The sequence below is a fragment of the Tursiops truncatus genome, chromosome 18, assembly GCF_011762595.2.
Source record: "Tursiops truncatus isolate mTurTru1 chromosome 18, mTurTru1.mat.Y, whole genome shotgun sequence".
Taxonomy (NCBI): domain Eukaryota; kingdom Metazoa; phylum Chordata; class Mammalia; order Artiodactyla; family Delphinidae; genus Tursiops; species Tursiops truncatus.
The window spans coordinates 168850-176962 of record NC_047051.1 but is presented as its reverse complement, the minus strand read 5'-3'; the positions used below and the strand labels follow the sequence as shown (position 1 = coordinate 176962).

Here is an 8113-nt window from a genome sequence, read left to right as displayed (position 1 = left end):
TTGAGGACTTAAGGAAAAGAGAAAGGAAATGCAGAGGGACAAGCCCACATTTGGGACCCGCTTCCCTGAAAGGCATTTGCCTCTCAGTGGAGAGCCTGAGAAGGTGAGCATAGCTTCAGGAAGTCTCACACGGCCCAGGGACCACCAGGAATGAGGGTCTCTGGTAAACATGAGACCCTCAGTGTTTCTGGCTTTCAGCTCGAAGCACTGAAGAGCTACACCCGGGTAAGCGCTGACTCTTGTGAAACCTGAAGTCCAGCACTGATTTTCTGAAGTCCTGATGAATGGAGGGAATTTGTTCCTACTGTAACTGGTTTCCAGAGTGAAAGTAATTCCTCTACGGAGGAAGGTACAGAATCAAGAATTTCAAAATTTCTCTACAATTTTCATTCACTAAGTCTAGCATTCAATTAAAAAAAGCATATAAACAAACAAACAAACAAACAGTAATTGCTCAGAAATCCAAAGGAAAAAAGACAGAGAGTAGATATGGCTCTCAAGAGATCCAAATACTGGAGGTGTGAGACGTGACATATACTTTAAACTGTGATTCGTATATTTGATAAATCAAATAACAAGATGGAGAATTTCAATGGGGAACAGGAAACTATAAAAGATGAATAGAAATTCTAGAACTGAAAGACTCAATAGCAAAAAATAAAGTATCTTTAGATGTATTTAATAGCAGATTATATGGAGATGAAAAGAAAATAGAGTATAGGTCTGAAAAAACCATCCAAAATGAATCTCAGTATGAGAAAATAAAAGAGAAAAATTGCAGAAAATAGTGCAAGAGACATGTGCATGGTGAAAAGAGATAGTATATGTGTAATGAGAGACCCAAAAGGAAAGGAGGAAGAACAAAACAGAGTAAATATTTAAAAATGTAATGGCTGAGAATTTCACAAAATTAAAAGACATCAAACGACTTGAGAAGTACTAACGAGATTCAAACAGGATAAATACAAAGAAAAAAATTTAGTTATATTCCTAAAAACCGAAGACAATGAGAAAATCTTAAAACCACCCAAGAAAAAGGATATTTACCTGCAAAGAGCAAATAAAGGACTTATATAAGACTTCTCAACAGAAAAAATGGAAGCCAGGGCAATGGAAGTGTATCTCTGAAATGCTGAAAGAAAATAACTGTCAAGCTAGAATTCTCCGCGTAGCTAAAATATGCTTTAGGCTAAAGCTGAAAAGAGACAGCTTTAGGCAAACAAAACATTAGAAGATGAAATTTTAAAACCTAATAGCATTTACAATAACATCAAAATATATCAAATACCTAGGAATATATAAATATATATATATATATATATATCTCGTAATTTTCTGAATTGTGTTCTGATTAGGCTTCTCAACTCCTACAAGAAATCCCACTCCAATTAACACGTTTTCCCTTTTTATTTGCTAAAGGCTTTGTTGATTTCCTGTGGAGGATATTAGTGAAGAGTCAAAATTCACTCTTCCTGAGTAGATATCCAGTTGGCACGGCACTTTCACTGAAAGAACACTCATGTTTGCCATTAATCAAACATCTCATATACATGTAGGTCTATTTGAAAATCTATCCTGCCCCCTTGGTCTTTTATCCTGTCCTTGCATAAACATCCCCCTGTCCTAATCACTGTAGCTTAATAATAAATCTTATCGGTAGTCTGTGTCTGCCAACTTTGTTCTTCTTTTCAAGGTTGTCAGCCATCTGTGGCCCTTGAATTTCCATATGATCAGGTCATATCCACAAAGATCATAACTGGAATTTCTCTTGGATTGCACAGAAACAACAGATCCTTTGGGAGAGACATGACATTTTTATTATATTGAGGCTTCTAATCCTTGAACATGGCTTAACTTTCCTTTTATTTATGTCTTTTTTATTTATTTTTTATTTTAGACAGCACTTAGAACAGTACCTGGCATGTGGTAAGTGCTCTTAGTACTATCCTAGGTAAAGTCTGCCAACTTTGTCTGTGGACCTCAGCCCTCATTAGGGCGCAGGGCTGGAAGAAGCCCACATCGAGGCTAAACGTGTGGGGCGCGTGGGACTTTAATTTCCCACTGCGGGATCATCTGGTTGCGCCTCCTGCTGGCACAGTAGACCAGTGCAAACGGCTCACGCAGCAAAAACCATGGGAAGAGATCACGTCTTTGAAATGAGGGGAGGTTAGGGGGTCAGCAAGGGGTCATTGGCTTACAGCTCTGCACCTGATCCCTTGGGGGACTTCAGAGCAGCGGCCCCAGATCCCCGCTGGGCAATCCCAGGCGGAGTACCTGCCCCCAGCCTGGTCCTTGGAGCAGTTTGCTCAGCCTCTCCGAGGGTGTCCCACGTGCTCCCTGGTCTGCGTGTTGAAGTCACCACCCAGACTCTCATTTCGCCCACGCACCCCACGCTGGGATGTACTGCGGCTCTCGGGAAACACCTCCCCTCGACGATTAGGTGGCTTCCGTCAACCTTACACCGTTGACCCTCAAAGCTGCAGGGACAGGGGAACTGGTGTATTTGGAGCCCACGTCTGCAGACAAGGGCGACGAGCCAGCTGGGGCGGGTGGGCACGTGAGACTCACCCGGTGGAGAGAAGGCAGAGCTCCCGCAGGGGAGGCAGCCTGCCTGGCCCGGCTGGGCGCTGAAGGAGCCTGCAGGGCAGGGCAGGCACTCTTCCACTGCCCCCGCCTGCCTGCTGCTCCTAAAGGCTCCCGACGGGCAGGGCCTGGGGCTGCGCGTCCCGGCAGGACAGTAGTGCCCCACTGGGCATGGCTGGCTGTGGTAACTCTCTGTCCCTGGAGGGAAATGGAGGGGAAATTCTGAGCCGTGGACTCCCCCTAAGGCGGGGACAGAACCTGCGCGAGAGAGTCCAGAGAGTCCAGGGGAAGAATGAGCTTGCTGGGGTGCGGGGGAGGGGAGGGGAGCCCGCAGAGCACTACAGGGAAGGACTCGGAGGCCCGGTGCCCTGCTGTGTCTCCCGCACTCCCAGCGGTCCCCTCGCCTCCATCTCACCCTGCAGACGCAGGGCGGCGTGCCTGGCCTCCCTCACACACTGGGCAGCCCTTGTCCTATTCCGAGAGCACCCGGGCCGCGGGCTCCAGCACGCTCGTTTGTATGGTGTCGTGCACAGTCTGTGATTGTAGGTCTTTTAAACCTAACATCCAGACAGACGGCGTGTCTACTTGCTCTGAGGCCTCCTTCATCTGTGCCCTCCCTGTGCGCTTGGGTCTCTCTGTCTCAGGCGGCCGGCCTGGCCGAGAAGAGCTACGGGCCTGTCCCGCGCACACTCCCAGGGGTCCTGCAGGCCTCTCTCCACCTGCCACCTCCGTCCGCCTCACCAGTCTCAGCCCACTTCTGACCCGAGGACCAAGCCCTACCCCCCCAGTTCCCAAACTCACCCTGGTGGCAGCTGAATCCGGGGGGGCAGGGCTGGCAGGGCAGGGCGTCCAGGGCCCGGCTGCGGTAGGTGCCCGCTTCACAGAGGCGGCAGCAAGTCTCCTGGGAGACTCTGAGGCCACTTCCGTTCAGGGCCTCGGAGCCCCCAGGGCACGCGCGTGGATGGGTGCTGCCCGGGGGGCAGTAATAGGGAAACACGCAGCTGCACAGAGACAGAGCCCAGACCCCATGTTCATGCTGTTGCTTCTCATCTCAGCAGCAGAGCCCCGACATAGCCCAGGCTTGGGCCTTAAGCTGCCAGGGGGAGGGCAGACCCCGATATTACCCCAGATGGGGGGCTCTGGGGTTGCCTTGTGTCTGGTGGGGCCTGAGCAGGTCCGGTTGCCTTCCTGGAAGTGGCTGAGCCATGCCCAGGCGGCCAGGCCATTGGGCAGTGCCACGTCTGCCCCCCTGCCCACCTCGCCCTGGACAAGAGGACGTGTGGACCAGACATGATTGGCGGGGGCGCGGTGGGGTGCACAGCCAGGCCTGCTGGGGTGTCGGTCCTGGACACAGGAACGGGGCTGCCAGGTGAAGTTCAACGTGCCCAGGCATATTTGAATCTCAGGTAAACAATGAGTATAAGCGCTCCCGAATACTGCTTGGGCCACACTTATATGAGCAATGTGTCTGCTGTTTACCTGAAATTCAAGTGTGACTGGGTTTCCTGCATTTTCTTTACCTGAATCTGGCCAGCCCGCAGGACGGCCCTAGAAGCCCATGAAGGACATCTCAGTGCAGTTGGCTTCCTCATCCTCCTTCCCTGGGACAGAGGCATGGAAGACCAGGCAAAGGGGTACCAGGTACTTGTCTCTGGGCCCTGCTTTTTGGCCTGGGCCATTTGGGAACCCAAGGGAGGTGACCCCTGTCGGTGGGGAGCCCGCGGGCTGAGACGTGCTGAGGGCCCTGACACTCACACGATGGGTGGAGTACTCACAGCTGCCCTGGGCTGGTGTAGGTGGAAGAGCCGGCAGGGCAGACGTAGCCTGCAGGACAGAGCGGGGGGGTCCCAGTCTGGGGCCCGCAGTAGGAGCCAGCCCTGCACATGACCTCAGCCACGGCACCTGAGGGAGACAGGGACAGGCCGAGCCACCTAGGCCCTGGGGAGATCCAGGTGGCACAGACCCAACCAGACTGGGTGGACCTTGGGGGGCTGGGCAGATGGTTTGCGAAGGCAAGCAGGTGGCCATGCAATGCCTGCGTGATGTTCTTTGGGCCTCCTGCGTGAGCTCCTGGCCAAACCTCAGGGGGGAGGGGGGAGGGCTGGGGGAGGGGCTGGGAGGGAGCGAAGGGTCACAGTCTCACCTGCAGAGCACTCAGATCCAGCTCTGCAGCGGATTGGAAACACATTTGCTCGGCCGCCCTGCTCAGCCTCTGGGCAGTAGTAGCCAGGGGGACAGAGCTCACAGTCTTCCCATGATGAGGCCCCTGGCTCTGTCCGAAAGGTTCCAGGTGGGCAGAGAAAGGCACCCTGACCACCTGGGCACCAGTAGCCTGGAGGACATGGGTGGTCTTCGAAGGAAGAGAGACCTGGGGCAAAGGCAGAAGGCAAGGAAGGTGCCTCCCGCTGGCCTCTCGACTCTCCTCCCCAAAGGTCTCAGCATCTGGCCTGGAGACGGCCTCTCACCTGGGGACGCGCAGTGGTACCCGGCGGGGCAGGGGAGGCACTCTGTCAGACTCTCGGCCCCTTCTGCTGCCAGGTAGGTGTGCGCAGGGCAAGCCTGAGGGGTTCCTGGGTGGGTCTCACTACCTCCAGGGCAGTAATGGCCGGTGGGGCAGGGGTAGATGGCCGGGGCCCCTGGAAAGCAGGGCAGGGCTCGGGCTCCATCCTCCCCTCCTGCCCAAAGGGCCTCCCCGGGCCCTTCTCAGGACCAGCACACCCCAGGCTGTGGCACAGGTGCCTCACCGACTTTGCACCAGTGCCCAGCGGGGCAAGGCCCGCAGTCCTCTTGCTGCTCGGCTCCTGGGGCTGCCGCGACAGTGTGACGTGGGCACGGGCTGGGCTCTCCACTGCCCTCGGGGCAGTAGAAACCTGCAGCACACGGGGTCGTGCTGGAGTCCTTGGAAGGCAGGGAGGCTGCTCCTCCGGGGCAGGTGGGGAACTGCGCCAGGACTCTGGGGGAGCTGTGTCTGGGGGCGCCCGGGGGATTCTGCCAGCCCAGGAGTTGAGAGGTCTGGGTGCCAGTCCTGGCTCCCCTTGCTTCTGCATTTGTCCAGTCAGTAACCATCTGAACTGCATCGGGTGCATATTCATATGAGATATTACGTACATGTGGTGTGTGTAATTACAGACACATGTATACGCAGGTACGTGCTAGACGAACAACAACTGGGGTCAACTATTTTTAGAGTCTGTTTGTGACACACAGAAAAGGTTCTTTGCTAGGGTGGATTCTGTGGTGACAGCTGGACAGCCTTGCTGTCTGCCTCTTTCACACCCCAAGGGCAAGAAATGGGGGCTGTTACCTGGTGGGCACTGCTCGGCACATAGCTGTCCCTGGGAACACGGGGTCTGGGACTCCCTTGGACCTGATGCCGTCACTTCAGAGGTCCCAGGTGGGCAGAAGTAACCAGCAGGACATTTCCCCCATACCTGTCCGCCTCTAACAGCCAGGGAGAGGGAAGAGAGTGAGACCAGGATGGAGGGGCCCATCTGAGCCCAGTGCCCCAGCACCAGGGGGAAGCTTGCCCTGGTTTCGGACAGTTTCACTGTGACCCATAGTGTAAACGACCTTTGACCTCTGCTGCAGGAGCATGTGTGAATATATCCAAGTATACGAGAGAAAAAGATGGGACTCTTCACCCAGCAGGGGAGCAGGGTGTGAGGCTCACACCCGGGGGCCATCGCAGCAGCCACGAGCCCCGTCCCCGCACTGCCTCCGGGAAAAGCTGGATATCTTTTCTCTACGGCACTCGTGGAGCCCAGTGGATAAAGCGCAGGACCCCGGCTGCCATCAGCAGGACGAGCCCCCCGGGAGAAGCTCGGAGGCCCTGCTGCACTCGCTGTGGGCTGAGGAGGGAGAGGACAGACAGCAGGTACTGTCCCCAGGTGTGCTCAGGGCCCAGGGCCCGCCGGGGCCTGGGCTTGGAGCCACCGGTCTGACCTCCTGCTCTGCAGCTGGAGAAAGCAGACTAGACCTAACGATGAACTTCCTGAGATGGGAGAGGAACCTGCAGAGGGAGAGTCCGAGGAGTCCTCTGCTGTCACCTGGTAGGTAGAGGAGGACCCGCTTTGAAGCAGGTTCATCTCTGCATGAAATGTCCAGCAACTCCTCTTTTGATGACCCCTGTCCCCAGTCTCCAGAAACTGCCTTTAGCAAACGTCGGGAGCTTTCCCTGGACGAGAGACCACCAGTGTGGTCTCTTGTTTTGATTGGCTACTCTGAGCGGCTGAGCCTGTCCCTAAGGTCTCGGGAAAGACTGGAAGCCGGGGAACCTCCACCCCCGAGGCTGCGCGTCTCTGAACCCCAAGCGCACAGTCCTTGCTGTGACATTCCACGGACGGGGCGGCCAGGGGCCACCACGCACGTCTTACACATAGAGGAGGGAGGGGGTATAGGAAGTTCAGGAGGAATTTGGACCTTAAGGCCTGCTTTCTGATCATTCTGGTTAAAGAAACCATGTATTGTCTGTCCAGCCCAAGGGATTACAAAAGCTATTCACACTACAGAAAATTCAGAGGTAGAGGCACAAGGAAGAATTGTCCGTCTTTCCCCTGAGGGTACGTGCAGGACGCTGGCATCGCCTGGAGGCACAAAGAGTTTCACCTGCAAGGAACTGCCCCTGTTTTTAGGCAGGAACTGAGCAGAGCTATTTTCATTTCATATCCACCCTCGCTCAGTCTGAATGTATTTTATTTATCTTAAAATCCAAGTCTGTGCTAAGTGTCCTGGCTTTCTAGCTGTCTTTGCCTAATTGTCAGGCTTTCCCTCCCTGTTCAGGCCCATGCAACCACGTGGGGCTGTGATCTCACCGGCAGCCTTTTGGCCTCTTACACATTAGCTCCCACACCCCGGGTTGGGGCCCTTGGGAGAGACTGGGGGACCCACCGGGCCTCTTTAGCCAGAGTGCGCACTTTGATGGCGGTGGCAGGAGGTGAGTGACTCTGGGCTGTTACTGACCTGCAGTAGTGACCAGGGGGACAGACGGAACAGTCACCCTCTTCCCGGAGACCCAGCGTGTCCCTGGGAGTGAAGGTCCCTGGCGGACATGGAGGTGGGGACCACGTCCCTGGAAGAGGGGGAACAGCTAGTGAAGACGGGCAGCCGAAGGCTCGGGTCACATCTGTGCCTCTGGACCTGCCCAGACGGATGAATTCACAGAGGGCATCGCATCCTGCTGCCCCTGAGGGCGCTGAGCTTCTCACGCTGCTTTCTCAGAGTCGACGGAGTGACGACAGGGTGGTGACCTCGATGTCTCTCCCTAGGGTCATTGTCTCTTTCCAAGAGGAACTCCCTAGCGGAGGGTTTTCAGAGAGCAGTGAAGCTGTTTCGGGGAGAGCTGCTCAGTGAGGTGCGTGCTGTTGGTCAGGCGTGTGGGATCCCCGGGTCTGAGTGCGTCTCACGGGGAACTGCACCCCCTCCTCCCCGCCCTCCCTCCACAGGGCCCTGCTGCCCCGCCTGGCTGGGTGGGTGGGACGCTCCTGGGCCAGTCCCACCCTCCTCGACTCAGCACCCACAGCCCCACCACATC

The 8113-nt window shown here is 55.3% G+C and overlaps 1 long non-coding RNA gene across 2 annotated transcripts; it reads left to right on the top strand.

Moving 5' to 3' along the window:
* Positions 1 to 4065: 4065 nt before the first annotated feature.
* On the top strand, positions 4066 to 7310 carry LOC109550204 (uncharacterized). Of its 2 annotated transcripts, XR_012327486.1 has the most exons (3): positions 4066 to 4224; positions 5016 to 5121; positions 6172 to 7310. It is a non-coding gene; the product is annotated as an uncharacterized lncRNA (long non-coding RNA). The 2 variants fall into 2 exon arrangements; XR_012327485.1 differs by lacking the exon at positions 4066 to 4224 and having other exon boundaries at positions 4720 to 5121.
* The last annotated feature ends 803 nt before the right edge of the window (positions 7311 to 8113 follow it).